Here is a 27,281-nt window from a genome sequence, read left to right on the forward strand (position 1 = left end):
ACAGGATCATTTAGTAATCGCGAAAGCGTTACGGAGATGATATATAAACTCCAGTGGAAGACTCTGCAGGAGAGACGCTCAGTAGCTCGGTACGGGCTTTTGTTGAAGTTTCGAGAACATATCTTCACCAAGGAGTCAAGCAGTATATTGCTCCCTCCTACGTATATCTCGCGAAGAGACCATGAGGATAAAATCAGAGAGATTAGAGCCCACACAGAGGAATACCGAAATCTTTCTTTCCACGAACAATACGAGACTGGAATAGAAGGGAGAACCGATAGAGGTATTCAAAGTACCCTCCGCCACTCAACGTCAGGTGGCTTGCGGAGTACGGATGTAGAAGTAGATGTAGATGTAGAACGTAAAATCAACCCTGACTGGAAGATATTCATTTATCTCAGAGTGCTGCCAACATTTCCGCGTGTCATCTCCGATTGCGTACATGCACGAAAGAGGGCAATGGTGCCAGCAGTGCGAGAAGGATTCGGTGGTGCCTCCCCGTACCGCTACTGTCCTTTTGACACTCTTAATGCAGAGACAAGGTGCTCTTTCTGCCGTTTCCGACAGCCACTGCGTGATGAGTCGTCTTATCCTGACCCAGCTGTACATACCTCAATTTTAAGAAGTTTATATTCTAGAGAAGAATACTAAACTTACGTTAACAACTCACTCAAACCTCCCTTTCCCACTAAAATCAGCAGATAACGTAGTATGTAATGGAATAAAAGCGTGAGCGCACACTAAAAGTAATATCTCGCTCGCGGATGAATACGCTAGTATTTGTTTTTTTTTTTTTATGCGCCCGACGTGACAGTAAATTTATGGGTGCTTAAATCAATAACAGTGATGGCAAAAAATAGAAAAGAGCAAACCAGAAGGGGCCATACAGCTGTCAAAGGTGACAAATTTATATTTACAGGTGCGTACTGAAACTATGCAGTAATACACATCGCGCATCTATGTGGACCTTGTCATCGAATAGAGTAAATTTCAGTATAAGCTTATTAAAAGGGAAACAGCTGTGTAGCTCTCCATTTGTTTTGGTGTTAACATTTAATAAATCTTTCGAGCACTAAGTACATTTCTTGTGGATGGCACTACCAGACAGAACTGCGAATTTAAAATGTAACGTGTAAATTTCTATATCGCTGCAGGGTGTCGGACGCAGCATGAAAAACTTGTGACGATGTTGCATGGTAAGCTGTGCTGGGAAATGAGAAATAATTACTAACAAAAAGATAGATACGTGACACCGTTTCTTTGTTAATTAGCATTGAAATTAGCAGACCAAGCAGGTGCGCGTGCAAATTCAAGTGGCCCGCCAGACACGGTGTCGCCAAACGTTGTTCGTTAGTTTTCACAAAACCGTACTAGAACTCAATCCAAAAATTGGATAAGGGACGGTTGTAAGGATCGAACCCCAAACAAAGGCTGAGCAGTCTTGTGTGCTATCATCTTTCTAGGCCACAAAGGCTGAGCAGTCTTGTGTGCTATCATCTTTCTAGCCCACAAAGGCTGATCAGTATTGTGTGCTATCATCTTTCTAGGCCACAAAGGCTGATCAGTATTGTGTGCTATCATCTTTCTAGGCCACAAAGGCTGAGCAGTATTGTGTGCTATCATCTTTCTAGGCCACGCTTGTGCTCTGATATGCTCGTGAGATTTGGCTCGCACTCATGCTTCAGTAGTTAGCAGTTGTGTGATATTATGAATGTGTGGCATCTGTTCTTTCGGAAGTGTCCAAAGGAACAGACACCACGCATTCATGTAACTGATACGCGTAGCGGGCAGTGGATCCACCTCCTTGATTGCGGATGCAAAAATCCGTCTGACCCCCAGTGGGAATCTTAGAGTAGAGAACAGGAATATGACGGGCAGCGACTGCGTATAGGTGGCGCTCAGTGGAAGTGTGGATCGGAATGAGTTGAGATATCGCTGTGTCCTGCATGGCGCAGTGGTTAACGCACCTGCCTCGTAAGCAGGAGATCCCGGTTTCGAATACCGATCCCGTGCACATTTTCACTCGTCGCCGCTGATTCCGTGTAATGTCCCGCTGCACCTGGCAGCGGTGATCTCCTTCAGTTTACAGTTACCAACTGGCCGGCTCAGGGAGAGTAATGGCGTGGTAAAACGGAGGGGAGGGGGGTGGGGGAGAGGAGATGAGGAATTGGAACAAGACTACCGGCACGAGAAACCGTAGCCAACAAGCTTACTCTACGAGCACTAATAGTCCTATGGAGATGTATCGCTTCATGGTCTCTAATCAGTGCTTATTGCGCCAAATTTATTTCCTAAAACTGTTGCATTGATGAGAAATGACGATGAAATGAAACTTACATTTCTTTTGATGAGGCAAAGAGCGTTTGGCAGCTTAGTACGAAAAGTGATACGACTGATGCAGTAGTGTGATGAACGTCGTTTTAGGACGAAGTTTAAATTGACATCAACAAGCACTTCGCTACAAAAAAAATGGCTCTGAGCACTATGGGACTTAACATCTATGGTCATCAGTCCCCTAGAACTTAGAACTACTTAAACCTAACTAACCTAAGGAAAGCACACAACGCCCAGTCATCACGAGGCAGAGAATACTTCGCTACAGTTTTATTCACATGTTCAACACAGAAACAGTGCATGTCAATGAACACTATATACTTTGCTTTTCACTGAAGCGTTAGTGTCTGGTACCACATTCTGAGGACTACTAATTCGAACATAAGCTTTAAATTGAAGTCTGTGATTGACCTTCTGTGGACAAATCTCGTTCTCTTCATTGCAGAAAAAAAGTTGCTCGCACAAGTACGTCGGTTCAAACATCGACAACAGTCGTAGCTGCAAACATGTGGAGTTCTGGAAATTTATGTTGAAAAAAATTTTTATGTGATTCGGGGGACTTATTTTATTGTGAAACTTACTACTCCACTGCCTTTCACACTGTAAGTCTAAAAGTCCTTACTGTAGCTAGCTATCCCGCTCTGACGTGTTGTAAAGTGGTACTAGGGTGCCTTTCACACTGGTATTCCTAAATCGGTTATAATGCTGCTTTCCATCGACTTCAAAAAGAGATACTCTCCACTTTAAGCACTGCTTCGTTAAGTATACACGTTTGCGTTTGAAACTTTGGCGAATTTAAACTTCCTGTCACTGTTGTAATATCAGGACACACGTTACAAGGCCGGATTGTTTAAAGCATTTAGCTAAAAAATTGTTTTCATGTTAGTTTTATCGTTGTTCTCATTTCTGCGATACTGCAGCACCTTTGTTGTTAAGACGAACGATGCAATGTTCCTTCTGACATTCATGCATGTATTTCAGAAGGAACATCGCATCGATCGCCGCAACAACACGCATCGCATTTATCCACCGACACCGGAGAACGACTTTCAATTAAAATGGTCTCCCTCGTACGGGAATTACACAATGTGTGCGAGTACAGATTCTGACAGAAAGAGCTGTCCGCTCTTTGTTAAAAAAACTGAGTGATGAGATCAACGATGAACTGCAATGGGTGTCATGTGACGTCCATCGGGACTAAATGCGAGGAACAATAAAAAACAAAATAAAATAAAAATAGTGGATAACCTGTCATTTTACGAACATAGAGAGGAGAAGCATTCGAATTTAACTGGAGGTAACTGTAATGTTTTTTAAATATAAAAAACAAAACATCCCCTTAGGGCAACCACTCGTGTAAAACTGGAAATCCGGGTTCAAGTCCCTCTCCGGCACACATTTTAAATGCTCACATTCCCTTACATAGCCGATGGCTGTTCGTATTCGCAATTGATGTCCTATCACCCGGAATTTTAATCTCACTCTTGAACTTTTATTTTATCTCCATCATTACTTCTGCGGTGTATAGACTGAACAGTAGGGGCGAAAAACTACATCCGTGTCTTACATTCTTTTTAACCTGAGCACTTCTTTCTTGGTCTTCCACTCTTATTGTTTCTTCTTGTACATACAGAATATTAACGCTTCTTGCTATAGCTTATGGCTCTTTTCCTCAGATTTTCGAGCATCATGCACCATTTTACATTGTCGAACGTCTTTTCCAGATCAACAGATCCTATGAATGAGTCTTGATTTGTCTTCCGTCTTTCTATAATTATCAGTCCCAAACTCGAACTGCCTCTCTGGTGCCTTTCCGTTCCTACATCCAAACTGTTGGTCGTCTAACATATACTCAAATTTCTTTTCCATTCTTGTGTATATTATTCTTGTCAGGGAACCTGGATACATAAGCTGTTACGCCGATTGTGCGATAGATAATTCTCGCACTTGTCGGTTCTTACCATCTTCGAAATAGTGTGGATGATGTTTTTCCGAAACTCAGATGATACATCGCCAGTTTCCTGCATTTTAAAACCATCGAGAATAATCGTTTTGTTGCCACTTCCTCAATGATTTTAGAAATTTCAATAGAATGTTATCTATCCCTTCTGTCTTATTTGTTCAGAATAATAATTTGTAATTAATCAAAGAAAAGTAAATACACAGTTACACTGTGGACGTGACGATTGATTTGCTCCGTCGTTGGGTGAAGGCTATAATCTCATGCAAAACCCCAAAGTGAGCAACCAATTACTTAGTGCAATTCTGAAAGATGATCCCATTAAGTTATAGAAACAGGCCTGCATTCTCTTAACCAGTCATCCCCACCTCCACTTACTTGGAAGATGTTACCGCATTTTCTTTCTGCTGCCTCTGCGTGCGGCATCTTGCTACGCACGGCTCGTGCCCTTTAGTGGACGTGAGCCCCATCTGTAGATTTCATTCTCCGACTGTGTCTCTATGAACCATATGAATGCCTCCTAGCTTCGACTACAAGTTCAGTCTCGAACTGAAAGTTCCCAAAATCGTCTCTGCTTCCAGTTCTTCATGGAAGCACCACCAGAACACACTCCTCTTCCACTCACAACATTTGTCAGTCACTCTTCCATTGGGAAACATAACAACTTGCCCTCACAACTAGGAAAAAAGTTTATTTAAAAGGTAGTCTACTTCTTATTTTTTTCTTGTTGCAAAACTATTTAAAATTTAGCAACAATCTCCAACTCTCGAGGAAAGTTTCTGTGCTAAGCAACGCGAGCAGTGCCTTTTCTTACTATTCTCGTAAAATGGGGTCCGATCCCCCTTCAAGCTTCTTTTTTTTTCTTTTTTTTTTAAGCACTCTCCAGTCATCGTTGTTCTCACTACTTTCTGTAGTGCTGAGGTCAACATACTCCGTAGCTTGGCAACAGACTTCCGGCACACAGTCTTTGCAAAGTGTAGCCGACATTCCATTCCAAAACAAGAGTTTTGTATTCTCACGGGGCAAATAAGATCTTATCTACCTTTCCAGCCACCCTCACACAATGCCTTTACGATCAGCGTCAGAGATACAGTCAACGAACACGTTTGAGGTTGTTGAAGCTGAATAGGTCACCAAGTAAAGAAAAGCACATGTCCCTCACCGTCCTAGCTTTCTCTTTAGTGCTCTTTGCTAAAGTTCGTTAGCAGACACTCGTCCGCCAGGTACTTGCACAGTGTCTCCAAAGTAAAAGCACGTTGCGTCACCGGTCTGCCGTTTACACAGTATCACTGGCTTACTACCGCTGTCCTGTGAGACCGGCAACTCACAGGGCATCGCCTTGCGCCGAACAACAATGGTCTTCAGAGCTGTGGTTTAGTTGTCCCCTGGGTCCCGTGGCTAGCAAGTTATCCCTATTCTGATGGTTTCCAAGATACGGAGAAATTCTCCGGGCCAGTGCTACATGCAGTCTCAGAGTTAATCAGATTTACTTTATAGAGGGATGGTTTGATCTCTGCAGTCATCTGTATCACCAGTTCTGATATCAAAGCTTGAAGTACTTGAAAGAAAGGAGATATTTAACCATCATCGATTCGCGTATGAGTTAATTGATCTGCATCTACAGGATATCTGAGAAATGTTGCGACGAACTTCGAGAGGTTGTAGAATGTGTCTCGAGGAAGAAATCGAGGATAGGAAACCGTGTCCGGAAGGTTCATCCAACGATGCTACAGAGCGTCTAAGTGCCGGCCGGAGTGGCCGTGCGGTTCTAGGCGCTACAATCTGGAGCCGAGCGACCGCTACGGTCGCAGGTTCGGATCCTGCCTCGGGCCTGGATGTGTTTGATGTCCTTAGGTTAGTTAGATTTAATTAGTTCTAAGTTCTAGGCGACTGATGACCTCAGAAGTTAAGTCGCTTAGTGCTCAGAGCCACTTGAATTTTGAGCGTCTAAGTTCTAGGCACCGGCACCTGTTACAAGGCCACCCGTTCGACAGCGGCGCGCTAAAACTCCGCTGTTTTTCGGTATGCAGAAGAAAAATAAACTACGGATGGGAACCTGTGTCCCAAACCGCCATCCAGCAAGGCAACAGAATTACAACAGAACGTAATCTAAAGTAACACTGATTTCAAACAGAGATAATTTTAATCTCGATAGCATAGTATTATCCCACTTCCCGCTAACGCCAAGTTCGTCGCTTTTGTTCATGTTTAATCAGAATTATTACTAATGAAACCATGGAGAATCTCGTATTCTCTCAATACACTTTCTTCGGCCCAATCGAAAGTTAGTTACGAATCTGTCGATGGCTCTCTACCAAAGATAACTGTCTCCTTCTGATCAAGGAGTCCTCAGGTCCAACAAAGGTCGCTCGATGTCTCCACACAGTCGTACTTTCTGTATCAAGCATGGATGTGGACAGAATGCGTTTTGGAAGTCTAGAAATACTGCATCACTGCATCTACGTAACTGCCTATATCCCTAGCTTTCATGATAGGGAGGGAATCAATCATCGTGGTCGATTTTACCTCAGTACGAATTAGGTCAGAAGACGTACTTACGTTATGAAACTAAATAGTTCTCACTGATATTGTACGGTAGTTTTTCTGGGTCACTTATCCTCCACTTTTTGTAGGCAGGTGTGACCTCTGCTTTATTACCGCAGACACAAGTGGAGACAGTACTAGCTGTGGAGATCTAGGAGAGGGAGCATTGTATGAAAAAAGAGCGTAGACAGTTTCAAAGATAATCACCAATGAGTTGTTAATTGGCTCTGAGCACTATGGGACTAAACATCTATGGTCATCAGTCGCCTAGAACTTAGAACTATTTAAACCTAACTACCCTAAGGACATCACACAACACCCAGTCATCACGAGACAGAGAAAATCCCTGACCCCGCCGGGAATCGAACCCGGGAACCTGGGCCCGGGAAGCGAGAACGCTACCGCACGACCACGAGCTGAAGATAGTTGTTCATTCATTTCATTTCAGTGAATTGAGGAAAATGGCCTTTAGAATAGAGGTGCTGCTCATTACCATGATGTGGACTGCAGGTATCCACTCGAAATGCGGGAGTGCGTGTAACACTGATATGCCGAAGAAGTTGTTTTTATGGAATGAACGAGCCGTTAGTGGAGAAATTCTTGAAACGCAAACAACAATTTCTGAAAATGAGAGTATTTTGTAACTCAGTCAACTATTACTTACGGCTAATAAAACTGAAAAACGTGGGAATATCGGAAGGGAAAAAACAGTCCGTCCAACAGACCAGCCGACCAGAGAGGAAAGAAAACACCCACCATAATTTTCAGTGTACATCGGATATGACTGGTGCGACACTGCCGGAGGACACAGATGACATCAGGTGCAGTCGTGAGCGAAACATATATGAATGTATCTCTCTTTGCCATATGATTACAATGCAGCGGTGATGAACCAGTGATGACTCATTTACGTACTTTACTTACATATGTGCTGTAACAAATCGAGCTGTTGTTTTGAAAACGTCAAATGACGCCTGTGGTATATTTCACTGCACAGAAATTAAAAATACCTATTTGCAGGGATAAAACAGCAATTTCTGCGATTGAATATCAACAGTTACCCCCGTATCTCTAAATTGAAAAAAAAAAAATCCATCGCGAAATGGAGGGCGAAAGCTAATGTTACCATTGTGGGTGCAATAACATCAGAACCGATATTTTTTATTGCTCTGCAGCAGGATATTTGTGTTATAATGGAGTAATGGATTCCGACCAACAGGACTGTAGGTTCGAGGCAGAGAAGGGCGTCCTCCGCTTTATTCACCACTTCTTGCTAAATCAGTTGTCGTTATGTAACTCTGAAGCCGCATCTCAGTTGTACTGAAACCACTTCAATTTTGTTTCACGGATTAATGCTGTCGTTGCAAAAAATCCTGAAATCAGGGGAAGGAATCACTCTTGAGTTCGAAAGTGCTAGCAGCAGTCCAACTGCCACAACGAGTATGAATAGGGAATTAAACAGAACGATGGACAGTCGTCGAGCAGCTACTCGTTAAGTCATACGTTTCGGTAGTCAATGCTAGCGGACACCTGAAGCAGTGTAAAGGGTAAAACCACTGGACGGTGAAGGACTGGGGACGAGCGACTTGGAGTGATGAGTCACGCTGAACCCTGTGGCATATCCGATGGATGGGCTTGGTTTTAACACATTCACGGTGAACTTTACATGAGATCATCTGTAGTGTCAACAGTGAAACATGCAGGAGGAATTGTTGAAGTATGGACGTGTTTTTCACAAATGGTTCAAATGGCTCTGAGCCCTATGCGACCTAACTTCAGAGGTCATCAGTCGCCTAGAACTTAGAACTAATTAAACCTATCTAACCTAAGGACGCCACACACATCCATGCCCGAGGCAGGATTCGAACCTGCGACCGTAGCAGTCGCTCGGTTCTAGACTGTAGCGCCTAGAACCGCACGGCCACTCGGCCGGCGTGTTTTTCACAGTTATGGCGTCATTTACTTATTGTGCTTTAGGAAACACTAATTTTAGAAGGGTATGACGCATTTTATAGTGTTGTGTACTGCGCACAGTAGAGGAAATATTCGGAGACAATGATGGTTTGTGTCAGTACGACAGTGCACGCTGCCACAAAGCAGCATCCTTGAGGCAGTGATTTGTGGACAGAAACATTGCAGAAATGGACTGGCTTGCCCAGAGTATCAATCTGAAACCTGTGGAATACCTGTGGCATAGTCAGAATGTCGACACCAGACCCCAGGCTAAAGTATTACTACCTTCTGTTTTTGCTTCTCAAAGGTGAATGGGCTACCTTTTCTCAATAGACATTCAGACACCTCACTGAGATTGTCTCCAGCGGATTTCAGGCCGTGAACCAGGCGAAGTATGGACGCACTCCACATCAATGTCCATAACGTCTGCATACTTACGAACAGATAGTATATGTGGCCCAATTTCGATTCCGTGCCAGATTATTTAGATGTTCTGACTCAGCACTTGGTGCTTTACATTGCATAGAGTTTTTAAAGCAGTGGTTGAGGACTTAGGGTGCAAGTACTGCTTTGAAACGAAGGGGTTTGTGCATGAGAGGAACTCTCGGTGGGCGGCCTTAGATCAGTCAGAAAACTGCCGAAAGAAAAGGGCAGTAAAATGTACAGTACTGTGTACGGACTTGTAGCTGATCTATAATGTCAAATGCCTTTCAGTTACATACGCGAAGAGCAAAGGAACTGCTACACCTGCCTAATGTCATGTAGGACCCTCGCGAGCACGCAGGAAAGCCGCAACACAACGTCGCATGAGGGGAAATTGAGACCATGAATCCTGCAGGGCTATTCATAAATCCGTAAGAGTATGAGGCGGTGGAAATCTCTTCTGAAAGCATGTTGCAAGGCATCCTAGATATTTTCAGCAATGGGGAGTTTGTTTAAACTCAAGAAAGAGATCCTAGGGCCACTCTGCAACAATTCTGGACGTGTGGGGTGTCGCAGTGTCCTGTTGGAATTGCCCAAGTTCCTCGGAATGTACAATGGACATGAATGGGTGCAGCTGATCAGACAGGATGTTTACGTATGTGTCACCTGTCACACTCTTATCTAGACACATCAGCGGTCCCACATCACTCCAACTGCACACGCCCCACACCATTGCAGAGCCTCCACTAGCTTATACAGTCCGTGCAGATACGCAGGTTCCGTGAATTTATGAGGTTGTCTCCATACTCGTACACGTCCATCTGCTCGATAAAATTTGAAAAGGGATTCGTCTGAACAGGCAACCTGTTTCCAGTCATCAACAGTCCAATGTACGCGTTGACGGGCCCAGGTGAGGTGTAAAGCTTTGTGTCGTGTTGTCATCAAGGGGATAAGAGAGGGCCTTGGGCTCCGAAAGCCCATATCGATGATGGTTCTTTGGATGGTTCTTACGCTGACATTTGTTGATGGCCCAGCATTGAAATCTGCAGCAATTTGTAGAAGAGTTGCTGTTCTGTCTAGTTGAACGGTTCTCTTAAATTTTCGTTGGTCCCGTTCTTGTAGGATCTTTTCCCGCCGCAGCGATGTCGGAGATTTCATGTTTTACCAGATTCCTGCTATTCACGGTACACTCGTGAAAAGGTCGTACGGGAAAATTCACACTTCATCACTATCTCGTAGATGCTGTGTCCTATGAGTCGTGCACAGACAATAACAATACGATCAAAATCAATTAAATCTTGATAACCTGCCATTGTAGCAGCAGTAACCGATCTAACAAGTGTTGTTGCCTTATATAGGTGTTGCCGACCGCAACGCCGTATTCTGCCTGTTTACATCTCTCTGTATTTGAATACGCCTGCCTATGACAGTTTCTTTGCGCTTCAGTGTACAACACACTTACTGCTGCAATTGTCACAAATTCTCTTGCATAGCATTCTCTTGCATTGTGTGAATGAAGTTACGGAAACAATAATATCGGTAATGAATTAGAAAGAGAAGAGCAGCAATGTGGTTTTGTATTTGAAATTTTAATGAACTGTATTTTTGAGGAAATGCATTGCCCCATTTTCCACTGTTCTGCTCATTGTAAGTTCTGAACCTTAATATTAACATTTTGTTTCCTTGTTTCAGGTGAGTTCTGAGGCAGAGCTGCGGTACTAATACGTGCAAGTTATATGGAAGCGGTAAGTAACCAAACTGAATCACTGGTGAAAGGTTCCTGCATCCATCCAGATACTGCGGAAGACAACTGCTGTGCTGTGCTAAGGGTCGAGTTGTCGACGAATTGATCTTCCCATGTTGAAACGGTGTTGTTGTACAAACAGTAAAGTTCCTTTCTGCGATATAAACTGACTTGACATTTAAATGAATAATGAGAGACGTTACTGTATATTATAAGCGTTCGCGGATATCGCAGACCTAGTTACCCTATATTACACAAACTGTCTTAATGAGCGTTATGAAACGAGAAAGAGCTGTTAACATTTCCCTGCATAAAGGAGTGTGCGGTAGGACATTCTCCAGAAGAAGCAAAAGGTACGTTGAGTGTATGGTAACGCAACGATTACCGATGAATCATGAAAGAGATGTCAGAAAGTTGATAATTCAACAGGACAAGGAATTAATAAGAACGGCACATAGCATGAAAATGACCACAATAGATGCGTGGGAACGGGCAAATCGCGAAGTGATCGAAACAACCCTGTCGCAATACTGTCGTTAGAATATTATACAAGGACTTCAGAAGGTAAGTTCCGTATGTCGTTCCACGCTAAGACCTGTGAGTAACAAGAGTGGCACATTGTCAGAAGAGAGTACGTGCCCCAGAAAGGAGTACGTGCCGCGGGTTCCACGCAGACACAGTCCTGCTGTGGTGCGCATAACAGGTGCATCACACTGTGCTACTGAAATGGCGCGGCAAACGGAAACCTACTGCAAAGTTGAGATATCCAGGACAGTATATCTTGTGGTCAAAAGTCTAAATTGGCTTAGCGTTCAAGGAACTGAGGAGCTGAACTTTCCAACCGTTCTTTCACAGAAACTTGGTTATTTTGTAGTAGCATAGTGACATGTGGCCATATCACTCTGACTTGTAGTGCGGCTTTCAATTAAAGTTCCTTGACTCGCTATAGTAATGTGTAACTTATTTTTTGAAGTCCCCTCGTTATGTACCATAAAAGCATTACGTGCCAAGTAACGTGACGTTACCCATAATTATTCATAGCTTACTAATGAACGTGTGGTACATGGAATTCTGCATTTTTATAAGAACACACACTGCAAGAATAATTGCACACACACTCACCTTGAGATTCTGGGTGTTTACGGTCTATTCGCATTTTCTCGTTCACCGTAGCGACATAGTGCCGACGCTTTGACCAAGGCAGTTTGAAAGTGTGTGATGCTGATCGAGAACTCCAGGCCCGGCACTATGCGATATGCAATCAGAGTTTTTTTTTAGTCATCAGTCTTCTGAATGCGACTCACCACGAACTACTCTCCTGTGCCAACCTCTTCATCTCAGAATAGGTCTTGGAACCTACGTTCTCAATTATTTGCTGGATGTATTCCAATCTCTACATTTTTTACCCACTGAAGCTCCCTTAGTACCGTGGAAGTAATTCCTTGATATCTTAACAGACATTCTTCTCCTTGTCAGTGTTTTCTACATGGGAGTCATTCCCATATGGAAGTTATTCCCACATGGAAGCATTCCCTTATGTCTTAACAGTCATTCTTCCCCTAGTCAGTGTTTACCTCTCCGATTCTGCCCAGAACCTCCTTGTTCTTTACCCTACCAGTCCACCCAGTTTTCAATATTCGTTTGTAGCACCACATCTCAAATACTTCGATTCTCTCATGTTCCGGTTTCTCCATACTCCATGTTTCACTATTATACAACTCTGTGCTCCAAGCGTACATTCTCAGAAATTTCTTCGTCATATTAAGGCCTGTATTTGATACTAGTAGACTTCTTTTGGCCAGGAATGTCATTTTTGCCGGTGGTAGTCTGCTTTTGATGTCCTCCGTTCGCCATTGGTCACTTTGTTGCCCAGGTACTACGTTGTGACCATCATTTCTGACATTAAGTTTCTCGCTGTTCTCGTTTCTCCTACCTCTCAGTACTTCCACCTTTCTTCGATTTACTCTCAGTCCATGATCTGTACTCATTAGACTGTCCACTCACCTTTCTTCGATTTACTCTCAATCCATGTTCTGTACTCATTAGACTGTACACTCAATTCAGCAGATCATGTAATTCTTCACTTTCTCTCAGGATGGCAACGTCGTCAGCGAATTGTATCGTTCATATCCTTTCACCTTGAATTTTAATTCCACTCCTGAACCTTTCCTTTATTTTCGTCATTGCTGCTACGATGTACAGATTGAACAGTAGGGGTACAAGACTACATCCCCGTCTTACACCGCTTTTAATCCGAACACTTCGTTCTTGGTCGGCCATCCTTATTATTCCCACTTAGCTCTTGTACATTCTATGTATTACCTGTCTCTCCGTATAGCTCTTGGCCGTCCATCGGTATTATTCCCTCTTCACTCTTACACATATTGTATATTACCCGTCTCTCCCTATAGCTTACCCCTATTTCTCTCAGAATGTCGAGCATCTTGCACCATTTTACGTTGTCGAACGCCGTTTCTAGGTCTACAAATCCTACGACGATGTCTTGATTTTTCTGTAGTCGTGCTTCCATTATAAACGGCAACATCAGAGTTACCACTCTGGAAGCCAAAATGATCGTCATCTAACACATTGTTAATTTTCTTTTCCATTCTTTTGTATTTATTCTTGTAAGCAACTTGGATGCATATACTCGCACTTGTATATTTTACACACCAACGTGAATAGTAGTTTTGTTGCCACTTTCCCCATTGATTTTAGAAATTCTGATGGAATATTGGCTATGAATTCTGCCTTATTTGATCTTAAGTCTTCCAAAGCTCTTTTAAATGCTAATTTTTATACTGAAGTTCCCATCTGTTCTAAATCTATCACATCAGCAAATCTTTCCTCCCAACGAGACCTTCAGTGTACTCTTTCCGCCGATCTGTTCTCTTTCTGCATTTAGCAGTGGAATTCCCGTTGCACTCTTAATGTTATCTCACTTGCTATTAATTTCACCAAAGGTTATTTTGACTTTTCTGTATGCTGAGTCAGTCCTTCCGACAATCATTTGTTCGTCGATTTCTTCACATTTTTCGTGCAGCTATTTTGTCTTAGCTTCCTTGGAGTTACTGTTTATTTCTTTCCTGAGCAATTTGTATTTCTGTACTCCTGAATTTGCCTGAACGCTTTTGTGCTTTCTTCTTTCATCGATGAACTATAGTATTTCTTCTGTTACCCATAGTTTGTTCACAGTTGCCTTCTTTGCAGCTATGTTTTTCTTTCCAACTTCTGTGATTGTTCTTTGTTACGGATGTCGATTACTCTTTAACTGTACTGCCAACTGAGCTGTTCCTTATTGCCTGTGTATACAGCCCTAGAGAACTTCAAGCGTGTCTCGTCATTCCTTAGTACTTCGTATCCCAGTTGTTGCGTATTAATTCTTCCTGACTAGTCTCTTAAACTTCAGTCTACTATTGATCACTACTGCATTGTGATCCGAGTCTATATTTACAAGCCAGGATCTGATCACGGACTAACTGTGTGGCCATGAGATAATCTAACTGAAATGTTCCGGTATCTCCCGGTCGTTTCCACGTATAACTGGACAACCGTTGTCGGTGTCGGTTTGCTCTCGATTCTGATGAGAACCATTCTACCACTGAACTATTCACAGTAACACACACTCTATCCTACCTTCCTGTTTATGACGAATCCTACTCCTGTTACATTTTTTACCGCTGTTCATATTACCCTACTCCCATGTGACCACAAGTTGACCACAAGTCCGTTCTTTTTACTGTTTCAGTTCACTGATCCCACACTATATCCAGATTGAGTTTTCCACTTCTCTTTTCAGAGTTTTTAGCTTCCCTACAACGTTAAAGCTTCTGAAATTCCACGCCCCGACTCCTAGAACGTTTCATTTTGTTTTTTATTCAATCATTTTCTCGTGGTCACCTCCCCTTTAGCAGCCCCCTCCCGTAGATCCGAATGGGGGACTATTCCGCAGTCTTTTGCCAGTGTAGAGATCATAATGCCATTTTTTCAATTACAGGCCACATATCTTGTGGATACACGATTATGTATCTTTAATTCAGTGGTTTTCGTTGCCTTCTGCATCCTCATACCGTTCACCATTGTCGATTCTTCCTCCTTTAGGGGCGATTTCCCACCCTAAGGACAAGAGAATGCAACATACGGAGGAATGAGATTAGGAAACGAAACATTAAGCGTGATAGAAGAGTTTTGTTGCTTGGAGAGCAAAATATGCAGAAATACAGAGGATATAAAATGATTTTTTTTTCAAATGGATCCACCTCCCTTTGACTATATTGTTGTTTGTTTAATTACGAGCTAAGTTTCAGCCCTTAATGTCATTTTCAAGTGATTGATGACCCAAGGACATGTGTTCATCTTTTATATACCAAGTAAATCTGTTTTTACTAAATATGACATGCTTCCAGTATTATTTACTGATATTTTTACAAGATGATGATATTAGATCTGGCATTCTCTTAATTTATGGCCTATTTTGAGCTTGGTGTGTTCCAAAGTATGTTAATGACATAAGCTCAATCACTTGGAAATGGCGAAAAGGCCGAAAGCTAGATCTTAATTCAATAAACAAGAAATCAGTCAAATGGCCATGTGTTTGTTTACAAATTACTATATGACTGTTGCTCAGCAACATCAACAAATGTAGAATGGTAGTGGCAAGAGAAGTATTTCTGAAGAAGACGAATTAAACATAAAATATAGATTGGAGTGTCAGAGTGTCTTTTCTGAAAGTATTTTTGTGGAGTGTAGTCACACGCGAAAGTGAAACGTGGACGAAAAGCGGTTTCGACAAGAAACGTTGTGCTGCAGAAGAATGCTGAAGATTAGATGGGTGGAGTAACTGATGAGGAGGAACTGATTAGAGTTGGGGAGAAAAGAAACATGTGGCACAACTTGACTAAAAAAATGGACCGGTTAACACGGCACATTCTGAGACATTAGGGGACCACCAGTTCAGTACTGGAGGGAGGTGCGGGTGGTCGAAATCGTAGAGGGAGAGTAAGAGATGTATATAGTAACCAGATCAGAAGGGTGTCGGTAGCAGAAGTTCTTTGGGGATGAAGAAGCCTGCACAGGACAGAGTAGCTTATAGAGCTGCATCAAATCATTCTTAGGACTGAAGGCCACAACAACAATAACAATATGAAACACAATGAACATACTTGACACAATACAAAAACAAAGAGCAACAACGCAAAACGCACTCGCTTCTCTACGAAATAGCACGAACGAACTGAGCGGAGCGTCTCGGAAGTGATGTACTGTGCTGAACGGTGAAAAATGTCGGTTCTGCGCATGCACATTTGGCGTCCTCACACTGGCAGTGTCGTAAACGGGACTTGCGAATAGACAGGTACAGTGAAGAGCCAAAGAAACTGGTACTCCTGCCTAATATTGTGTAGGCCCCCCGTGAACACAACGAAATGCTGCATTACAACGTGGCATGGACTCGACTAATATCTAAAAGTAATGCTGGAGGGAATTGACACCATGAATCCAGCAGAGCTATCCATAATCCGTAAGAGTAAGAGTGTGTGGAGATTTCTTCTGATAGCACGTTGCATGTCATCCCAGATTTGCTCAGTAATGTTCATGTCTGGGGAGTTTGGTGGGCAGTGGAAGTGTTTAAACTCTGAAGAATTCTGGACCTGTGGTATGTTGCGATGTTCTGCTGGAATTACCCAATGGACATGAATGGATGCAGGTGATCAGACAGGATGCTTACGTACGTGTCACCTGTGAGAGTCGTATCTAGACGTCTGACCAGGCAGCATATTTCCAGTCAGCAACACTCCATTGTCGGTGTCGACGGTCGCAGGCGAGGTGTTAAGCTTTGTGTCGTGCTGTCATCAAGAGTACAAGAGTGGGCCTTCGGTTCCGAAAGCCCACACCGATGATGTTTCGTTGAATGGTTCGCGTGTTGAACAGCATTTACGGCCCAGCATTGAAGACTGCAGCAGTTTGCGGAAGGGTTGCACTCCTGTCACGTTGAACGATTCTCTTCAGTCGTCGTTGGTCCCATTATTGCAGGATGTTGTCCCTGGCGCAGTGATGTTTAACCGGGTTCGTGATATTCACATAACCTTGCGAGATGGTCGTACGGGAAAATCCCCACTTCATCGCTACCTCGGAGATGCTGTGTCGTATCGCTCGTGCGCCGACTAACAACACCTTCAAATTCACTTAAATCTTGATAACTGCCATTGTAGAAGTTGTGACAGCTAGTGAGGGGCGACAAGTGGCCCATATCCCACCTGTCGTCGCAGCGACGCGGCGCCTGCGTCCCTGAGCGCCTTCCTGCGACGTGTCACGGCCGTCCCCTGGGGACGCAGCCGCCTGCAGTGCGGATAATTTCACCACGCCGCCGCCTCTTCAGCACGCCCCCGGGGGCCCTCCTGCGGACATGAGCCTGTCATCCGGCCATGATTGATGTTCCTGCCGAGCTGCGTGTACTTGGCGCTGCTATTCACCAGCTACGCGAAGAGAGTAGCTCGTCAATGGCGATAAAGCTGTGACGTCACTGTCTCGTTAAACCTGTCAAACTGCAGATGCCTCTCTATCTGAGTGAGCGTATGTATTTGCATGCGAAATGGAAAAATAGATTGAAAAAGGGGCATTTGGTATCTTGAATGCGCTCTATACTTATCTGACGAATCCAGTTTTTGTGCTATAAAAATACGGGATGCTGCAAAGAGATTTGTCTGTGTTAATTGTAACGAATTTGCCATGGGTTGAGACTGGAAGTGTTGGTTCAATGCAACAGAAATAATCATCGATAGATTATTGATTAAACAGAGAATTTGAAAAGTTCGTTATTATTCTTCAGTTCCAATGACATCAAGCACGTGTGTTCATGGGGTGTCTTTGTTACTGATGACTCTTGCCTCCACCACTCAAACATAACTTTGAGAGAAATACGTATGTTTGCTGCTAGAACTGTTGTTAAACGTTACACTTTAGTAATTAGTTCTGCAGTGGCATATAAAGTTTAGTTCATTCTTTATACATGTGGTGTGCGCGCTGTAAGACCTTCGGTACACACACCATCAGATTATTTGCCTTTTCGCTCTAACGAAGTAGGCGAGTGTCAGCAGTATGTCTCGTGGTCTTATCGTGGCGTGTTTATCTTCTGCCGTTAGGTCAGACGATAGAGATGCCACTTGCACGCTTAGAGTAGCAGATTGACGGTGACCAACTTGATTAATTTTCACACACATTTATTAAAATAATAACAAGCCTAAAAATTACTTAACTTGGTTCTGGATGCTATTTACAATTGACAATCTGAAGTTGCTTTGGTATTGGTACGTTAATCTTATTCTCACATATATCTCTGATACTTGACAAAAGTGTGTCTACATTTATCTTCATGGCTATGTACAGGAATATGATAATCTTATTAGGCGCAGACTGAAACTTGACTATAGACTGGTACAGACAAATGCAGACTGGTACAGACAAATGCAGACTGGTACAGACAAATGCAGACTGGTACAGACAAATGCAGACTGGTACAGACAAATGCAGACTGGTACAGACAAATGCAGACTGGTACAAACAAATTCAGACGGACTAATCGGAGGTCTGTACACTCGTTATAATACCTCGCGCGTTCATGTATCACTGCGCCAGTGTGATCCGCAAGGAGAAAAGGTTCTACATTAGCAGCAATCTCATTGGCTGCGTTACATATTAATACGCGGATCGGCGGAAGCAGAATTTGGTCCATCTCTAAGGCAGCGCCATCTCGTAGTGCGGAGACGGACGAGCGCTGCGCCTATGCTGTTGTGCTTACTGGGGCGCGCTCTAGATGGAAAGTTGTGTACACGATGACTACGTGGAACTATGTACACAGCAATACATATCTTAGTTCTATGCAACTCGGAGTAATCTGCTTCCTGTCACTGCTGCTGAAGTCGTTATCCCAGTCCATTTCATCTGCAAACTGGATCTAGTTACGTGAATTCCATGAAATAATCCAGGTACCAAGTCGTTTTATAATGGTTTATTAATAACAAGCTGCACAACCTGTTCTTGGTGGGAGCCCACTCCATGTAACAGGCTCCATAGTCACAAAACCGTAGTACAACAATTACATTATTACACTGGCGTGCGACACAGTGGTTGCGTCAGTGAAATGTCTCCCAGTGAGCTTCATCTGAGCCTTCTGCTCCCCATATTTATATGTCCTTAACAGTGACGTTAACAAAACTATAGTGCAAATTTATAAAATTAACAATTAAATATTCAAAGTTATTATGAATGACTAAACACAAAACCTTTCGTATTTTATGCCGAATCTGGCGCATACAATATAAAAGATTTTTACGTAAGGTATGAGGATCGTCCACAAAGTAAGTTCCGTTTGGTTATATAAAACAAACGTGTACAGATACAGAAAAAAAATTTATTGTACAAAAATCTACAACCGTTGAACTACTTTTCCACATAGCTTCCGAAATTTTGTAGGCACTTGACATAGCGTGACACAAGTTTTTGTATGTCTTCTTCATAGAACGTTACCGCTTGTGTATTCAACCATGTGGTAACATCTTCTATCACCTCGTCATCATCGTTGAAGTGTTGACCACCAAGGACAGATTTTAGGTGTAAGAAGAAATGAAAGTCTCCGGGAGCGAGGTCCAGATTGAACGGAGGATGATCAAACGCGTCCCAGTGAAATTCACGTAAGAGTTGTTTGGTCACATTCGCCGTGTAAGGTCGGGCATTATCGTGGAAAAAAACAACACCTTTTGACAGTAATCCTCGGCGCTTGTTCTGTATTACGCGACGCAATTTCTTAATGGTCTCGCAGTAACCATGTGCATTGATTGTTTGGCCTCGTGGTAAGAAATCAATCTGCAAAATGCCTTTAATGTCCCAAAACTATGGCTTTGCGAGGTGTCAAGATTTGCTCAGGCTTAACCTTCGTTAGGGATGGAGTGTGCCTACATTCCATTGATTGCCATTTTGTTTCAGGGGTGTCGTACGATACTCAAATTTCATCCTCCGTGACTATCCGAGAAAGAAAACCATTGCCTTCTTCATTGTAGCGTGTCAAAAATTGAAAAGCAATGCCCATGCGTTGTTTTTTGTGTTTTTCAGTAAGAATTTTGAGAACCCAACATAAGCAAAGTTTCCTAAATTTCAGTTTTTCAGAAAAATTTCACGAGTTAGTGATCGTGTGATTTGCGAAACATCAATAGCAAGGGCACTAAGTGTAAACTTAGGGTTGTGCTTAGTCTCCTCTTCGATTGTGTTGAAAGGTACAGTACCGCCCGACATTGAAAATAGGTACAACATACTTCGTTATTCTCGTCAGAACCACATATTTTTTTGTAATAATAACTCAATTTCACTTAATACACCGAAGCCGGATACCATGTAGGAAAGAATGACAATTTATTTATTTAATTGATCACGTGTGCACTCAAACAAAATAAAACACTACATCCAATTTGGTGAGATCTATGAAATGAATGAATGTATGGTCGTCTGCTAACCGCAGATAGTGAATATGCAATATTTGATCATCTTTCAGACGGTCCTTTGGTCACCTTTGCTGGAAGCAAAGAGATGAAATGTACCTGAGCTTTGAGCGTCTGAAACGTGGCTGACCAATACAGTAGCATGGTGCTCCCCCACCCCGGCGGAGGTGCTAGATGACCTGAAGAACGGACATGTTTCAACGCTCTGGCGGTGGATCTTGTGTTGGTAAGACCTGTCTTAGGTGTGCTCCATAAAGACAAAAGAGTGGAGAGAATGGTATGCATGTGGAATACTTAAGAGTAGTTTGGAATAATTATTTCTCTATTTCAGGAACTTTTGGGGGGAGAATTAAATGACAGGCAGCTAATATTAAGGGGATCGTTGTAATCTTCAGAAGTGACCAACGGTAACAATGAAACCACGTGTAGCAATAAGTTGAAATACTTGCGAGTGCTAGTACTAAGTTGAAATACTTCCGAGTGCTTAAGTTCAGCTGAACTACTGGCATGTGTACTATAAGTTGGAAATATTTAAGAAATGGCGTGTGCAGGATTTGAAATTAGAGACGAGCACTTCCACGTGGTGAGTACTGTGTGAGTCTCAATCTGTGTATGAGACAAAGGATAAAGAGAAGTACTCGTTCAAGGTATCAGTTGAGGACTCGTGTGTGTGTGACGAATATGATCTTAATATTACTTTGTGGGTTATGTTTCCGTGTGACGCTAGATTCAAACTCTAATACTCTGAGGGAGAAGCAAGGTGAGTCAGCCGTCTATCCAGCAACGCCATTTGGCTTGCATTGCACAGGAAGACGTGCATATATCCTCCAGAGTTCGTAGTAGGAAATAAGAGTTACGAAGTGGGGGAGTGTCGTGTGAAACTGGGATGAATACTAATTGAAGTGGGAAAGCTGAAAGTGAAGTGATTCTAACGTGGTGACTATTCTTTGTGATGTATGGTATGTTGCGAGTGTGATGTATTTCATGTAAGTATGTGTGGTTTGCATGGGAGAGTAGCAAGATAGGTTCAGAGGCAGTGGGTTATGAATGTTCCTTTTTGTACCGCTCGGTCTGGAGGAAATTTTCGTGATGATGGGTCTGAGAGTCGAAATGTGAGATATAGCAAAAGGTCCACCATCCTATCCAGAAAGTGCACTGTAGCGTTAGATAATTACGAGACCATAAGATAGATAATCACCAATGCAAAGCCCTGCCCACTGGGCGGAGTTTCTCATGTGTAATTGTTGTATACAATGTAATGGTGTGTTTAGGTTATCTTTGAATCATAATAGAATTTATCGGAATAAAAAAAATAGTGAAAAGAAAAATATTGATGGCCTTGTTTCTCGTATAGCGTGTAGTCATGATATCCAGAATTTATAATGTGTGCGCCATTCATATTCAGTGCGATGGCCACGTATTGACCAAAGCCGTTGAGTAAGAAATAAAATATGGTATTGCCAGAGCGTGGTGAACAATCAGAGTTGTGTAAATTACTAATAGTCAGAAGTGCGTTATCAGTTTCCGTTGCGTAATATTCAGATAGGAGAATAATTTGCAGCATAATTGTGGGTACTAAAGCTCATAATCAGTCATTGATGTTACTCGATAAATAAAAATAAATCCACTCGCTTGGCAGGCCACTCATCTTGCAGGCCTGACTGCTTGATGCCTCAGTATGAGCAAGGCATGTGGGTGCCTCTCAGTGTGAACCAGTTCATTAGTAACCACAGAAGGGCGTCCACTTCGTTCTTCATCGTGCACTTGATCACATCCTTCACTGAACAGTCTGACGCCTCTTCTAACCATTAAATAACTCATAGCATTTTGTCCGTAAACCTCGCAGATTTGCTGACGAATTTCCTTTGGTTGAACTTTCTTTGCATTTAGAAAACGAATCACAGATCTGATTTCACACGTGGCGGCATTTTCAGTTACGGCTGACATTATAAAGAAGCACTACAAAGCACACGTCGGGAGCAGCGATCTGAAAATGGGGTACATGTCTTCTCCTTGAGCCAAGAGTAATTGCAGCGCATGCTCGGAACTGCGATCGTAGCTCTGCCGCGGTAGAAACAGAAACGGGACTTACTTTATGGATGACGCTCGTATGTATAATATTATACAAAATAGTGAAAAATAACAATGCCAACCTAATTTTTCTTAATTATGGCATAATTAGTGAATGCAAAATAATGCTAGCATATATTGGACGAACATAGCTTACAAGTAAACAAATAAAATAATAAATTTTATGAAATTTAATGTACTGTTCGAAATCACTTATTCTGTGCAGGTGTGCAAGATTCAAATGGAATTACGAAACTTTCAATAAATTGACCCTTCAGAGAGTATTTCACTAGGTTATCAGAAAAGGAATGTAAAACAAGGAGTTTTTTTATTTCATAATGAAGACAGAAAATTCTGGTGAATTTCAACTTACGTATACGACCACAAATTTTAATTTTAGTGGAAGCATTTGATTTCATAAGGCTATATCTTTTATACGGAGACTCCGAGTGTCAACACCGAAACGCGCTTTTTTGAGGCTACTTAAAAATAAATCTTATTTTATTTCATCTCTGACTTGTCCTGCCTATTTTTTATCAACCCTTTTGCAAAAAAGTAGCATCTGACTGTAAGAGAGTAAAAGCATGGCACAGTTTCTGGACTCCAGCAGCATTCTGCAGTGGCATGCAGAGAGTCGGTGTGTGTGTGTGTGTGTGTGTGTGTGTGTGTGTGTGTGAGGAACACGCTGAGAATGTCTGTCAAGCGTTCCAACTAAGTCCACGCAAATCTATTCGTCAAGCTTCACAGGAACTTCGGATATCATATGTAACTGTTCATAAGATTCTCAACGAGGGGTTAATTTAGTCATACAAGGTTCAGATTCTGTTCGCCACAACCCCCGATTACAAGCAACGGCGGTATGAAATTGCGTGTGAAAAGCTTAACCGAATCCATCGGTATCCTGATTTCTTGTGAAGTGTACTGTTTTTGGTGAGGTGATATTCCATGCCTCTGAATCTGTGTATCTTCCTCAGACTGAAGATATGCAACCACACCTTTGCTTTTGACAAGATGGTGCTTCTAACAACCCTACCACAACAAAGATCAAAATTTTAATAACGATTGTGATGTTGCTCACGCTGCTAAATACTGCATTTTCGGGCAACATCAGTCATATTATGTGGCAGGTGTCATTAGAGTACAGTTAATAGTCATTTCATGTAATAATGAAAAAACTAGGCACTCATCTTTTTGTTTCCCACGCTGGTCTCGTATTATCATGGTTCCATCGTTGAAAATCTAGGTGGTTATGATTCCAAGCTCTGATGCAAAGAGGCCTAAGTTTTATTCTGCTATATTCAAAAGTTTTGTAGGTGAGCTTCACAAACCATTCTTGAAGCTTACAATTTTACTGGACAATGGTGATGTAAAAAAAGTAATCAGCACTCCGAATTTAAGTTACACTTTCTTTTAATTGCTTTTATTGCAATATCACGTGACACACAAAAATCACTTCACAATATAAAACATACTTGAAAACATCTTCCTCACATTTTATAAGCCAACTACAATATGCATCTTTCCAACATGACGTCCAAGACTTGACTTCTTCAAGGTCCGACTCTCTAACAACTCAACAACTAAGTAACTAATCGCTCACGCACCCAAAAGTCAGAGTTACAAGTACGTCAAAGATCATAGTGACAAAAGAAAGAATACACATAAGAATAATATCATTGCAATATAAACATATCGATGTATCACAAATGAAATCAAATCTGAATGTTGTCTCAGAAATATGTCAACTACTTTGCAGAAACACAGTAGAATATAGCTGGTATCGAGAGGTTCAGATGAGGTGCCGTAATGATTGCGTAATTCAAGTACCATTACATGCTCCACCTCAAGGGTTGCTGGACGTTGCGAAAACTCTGAATTGAACATTATCACAACGCTGTATTGACTATGATGGACCCATGAATTGGCCTCCAAGTTCTCCTAACGTAGCAACGTTGGATTTATTTTTATCTCGTGGTACGTGAAGATCTTTATTCGTCTCACTGCAGAGGCTCACGTGGAACTGTTGTGACCTGATTTAATTTCTTTTAATACCTTCTCATGGAACTTATTTTTGGGAAGGAAATTATTTTTTTTCGTTTAATGTTGAGTTAGTAACAGATTGAAAATAGGACATTTCGGTGTAGACACATTCCGGTACTTTTTACATTTACGTTTGGTATCAAAGTTCTCATTTACCTTTAAAAAAATATTAAACTAGCCCTCCACCGGACGCACGAGAAGGATCAAGACTATAATCAAACTCGTCCCATACCTTTACCAAAATTGTGTCTAGAGGCTCTCTTGGTCTTGGTCACTGATGATAAAATATTTTGAGGCGTTAGGCCGCGTCATATTCCGTGTTATCATCAGCGAAACTGGAAGCACAATAAAAGATCGAGCTAGAGAGCAGGGACGCTATATACGCTGAGCGGTTTTGGAGCACCTTGTAAAATGCTACTATGCTATGGATTTTAAGAATATATGTCGTTCTACGCAAGGAAAGTAATATGTATAGAATGGAAGTCAGTGCAGCAACCGAAATAAAGCAAAATGGACACAATTTAATAGAGAATACGGCTACAGGCTTTCATCTTCTTGCTTACCCGCTGTCACAAAAGTAAACACCCAGCCACGGCGAATGAGGAACATACACTAAGGGCCATTAAAATTGCTACACCACAAAGATGACGCGCTACAGACGCGAAATTTAACCGACAGGAAGAAGATGCTGTGATATGCAAATGATTAGCTTTTCAGAGCATTCACAGGAGGTTGGCGCTGGTGGCGACACCTACAAGGTGCTGACATGAGGAAAGTTTCCAACCGATTTCTCACACACAAACAGCAGTTGACCGTCGTTGCCTGGTGAAACGTTGTTGTGATGCCTCGTGTAAGGAGGAGAAATGTGTACCATCACGTTTCCGACTTTGATAAAGGTCGGATTGTAGCCTATCTCGATTGCGGTTCATCGTCGCGTTGGTCGAGATCCAATTACTGTTAGCAGAGTACGGAATCGGTAGGTTCAGGAGGGTAATACGGAACGCCGTGCTAGATCCCACTAGCAGTCGAGATGACAGGGCAGAAAAACGAAAATTATCGTAACGAAAAAGTTGCTGTTGTTATTGTTGTGGTCTTCAGTCCAGAGACTGGTTTGATGCAGCTCTCCATGCTACTCTATCCTGTGCAGGCTTCTTCATCTCCCAGTACCTACTGCAACCTACATCCTTCTGAATCTGTTTAGTGTATTCTTCTCTTGGTCTCCCTCTACGATTTTTACCCTCCATGCTGCCCTCCCCTACTAAATTAGTTATCCCTTCATGCCTCAGAATATGCCCTACCAACCGATCTCTTCTTCTAGTCACGTTGTGCCACAAATTTCTCTTCTCTCCGATTCTATTCAATACCTCCTCAATAGTTATGCGATCTACCCACCTAGTCTTCAGGATTCTTCCGTAGCACCACATTTCGAAAGCTTCTATTCTCTTCTTGTCTAAACTATTTATCGTCCACGTTTCACTTCCATACATGGCTACACTCCATACAAATACTTTCAGAAACCACTTCCTGACACTTAAATCTGTACTCGATGTTAACAAATTCCTTTTCTTCAGCAACGCGTTCCTTGCCATTGCCAGTCTACATTGTATATCCTCTCTACTTCGACCATCATCATTTATTTTGCTCCCCAAATAGCAAAACTCCTTTACTACTTTAAGTGTCTCATTTCCTAATGTAATTACCGCAGCATCACCCGACTTAATTCGACTACATTCTCTTATCCTCTTTTTGCTTTTGTTGATGTTCATCTTATATCTTCCTTTCAAGACACTGTCCATTCCGTTCAGCTGCTCTTCCAGGTCCTTTGCTGTCACTGACAGAATTACAATTTCATTGGTGAACCTCAAAGTTTAAATACAAAAAAAGTAAAGAAACGGCGGAACATAAATACACCAGACATTGCTTCAGTATTTCGTTAAACATTCCGTTTGATTAGCTGGGTGGTAACGTGCTTGCCTCCCAGGCAGCGGGCCCGGGCTCGATTCCCAGCCGGTTTGGAGATTTTCTCCGCTCGTGGACTGGGTGTTGTCCTCCTCCTCATTTCATCTTCATCACCGGCGCCCAAGTCGCCCAATGTGGCGTCGACTGAAATAAGACTTTCACTTGGCGGCCGAGCTTTCCTGACTGGGGCCTCCCAGTCAGTGATGCTATGCGCTCATTTCGCTCATTTCGTCGAACTTAAATGAAACACAGTTCTGTCATTCAAAAACAACTTCCATTTTAATCAATAATAACAGGATACACTTGCTTCGGTCATGATGAATAACATTCTGTTGCGTAAAAAATAACGCCAATATTTATATGCATTTTTTTACGTTGTTTGTGCATATAAACTGCACTGACTTCCAAAGTAATTGCTTTGGTTACATAAAAGCGCGGAAGGTACGCGATCAACTAATTTTTATTACTTGTAAAAAGCAATTCAAGTTCTTTAAGATATAAAATCACAATAAACTAACGTCGAGAGGTGTGCAGTTCTAATTATGTGCAAAACAAACAAACAAGCAAACAAATAAAAAACCAAAGAGAAGTCATCGACTCCTAGTTTCTCTCTTACACATTCATTTATGTCTCGCTACCAATACCACTGGTAATCCTGCCATTTACTATTTGGTAAGCGTGATAGTGTTACGGAGATGTTTAGCAAACTCAAGTGGCAGACTCTGCAAGAGAGGCGCTCTGCATCGCGGTGTAGCTTGCTGTCCAG

The sequence above is a fragment of the Schistocerca americana genome, chromosome 1 (assembly GCF_021461395.2).
Source record: "Schistocerca americana isolate TAMUIC-IGC-003095 chromosome 1, iqSchAmer2.1, whole genome shotgun sequence".
Classification (NCBI taxonomy): domain Eukaryota; kingdom Metazoa; phylum Arthropoda; class Insecta; order Orthoptera; family Acrididae; genus Schistocerca; species Schistocerca americana.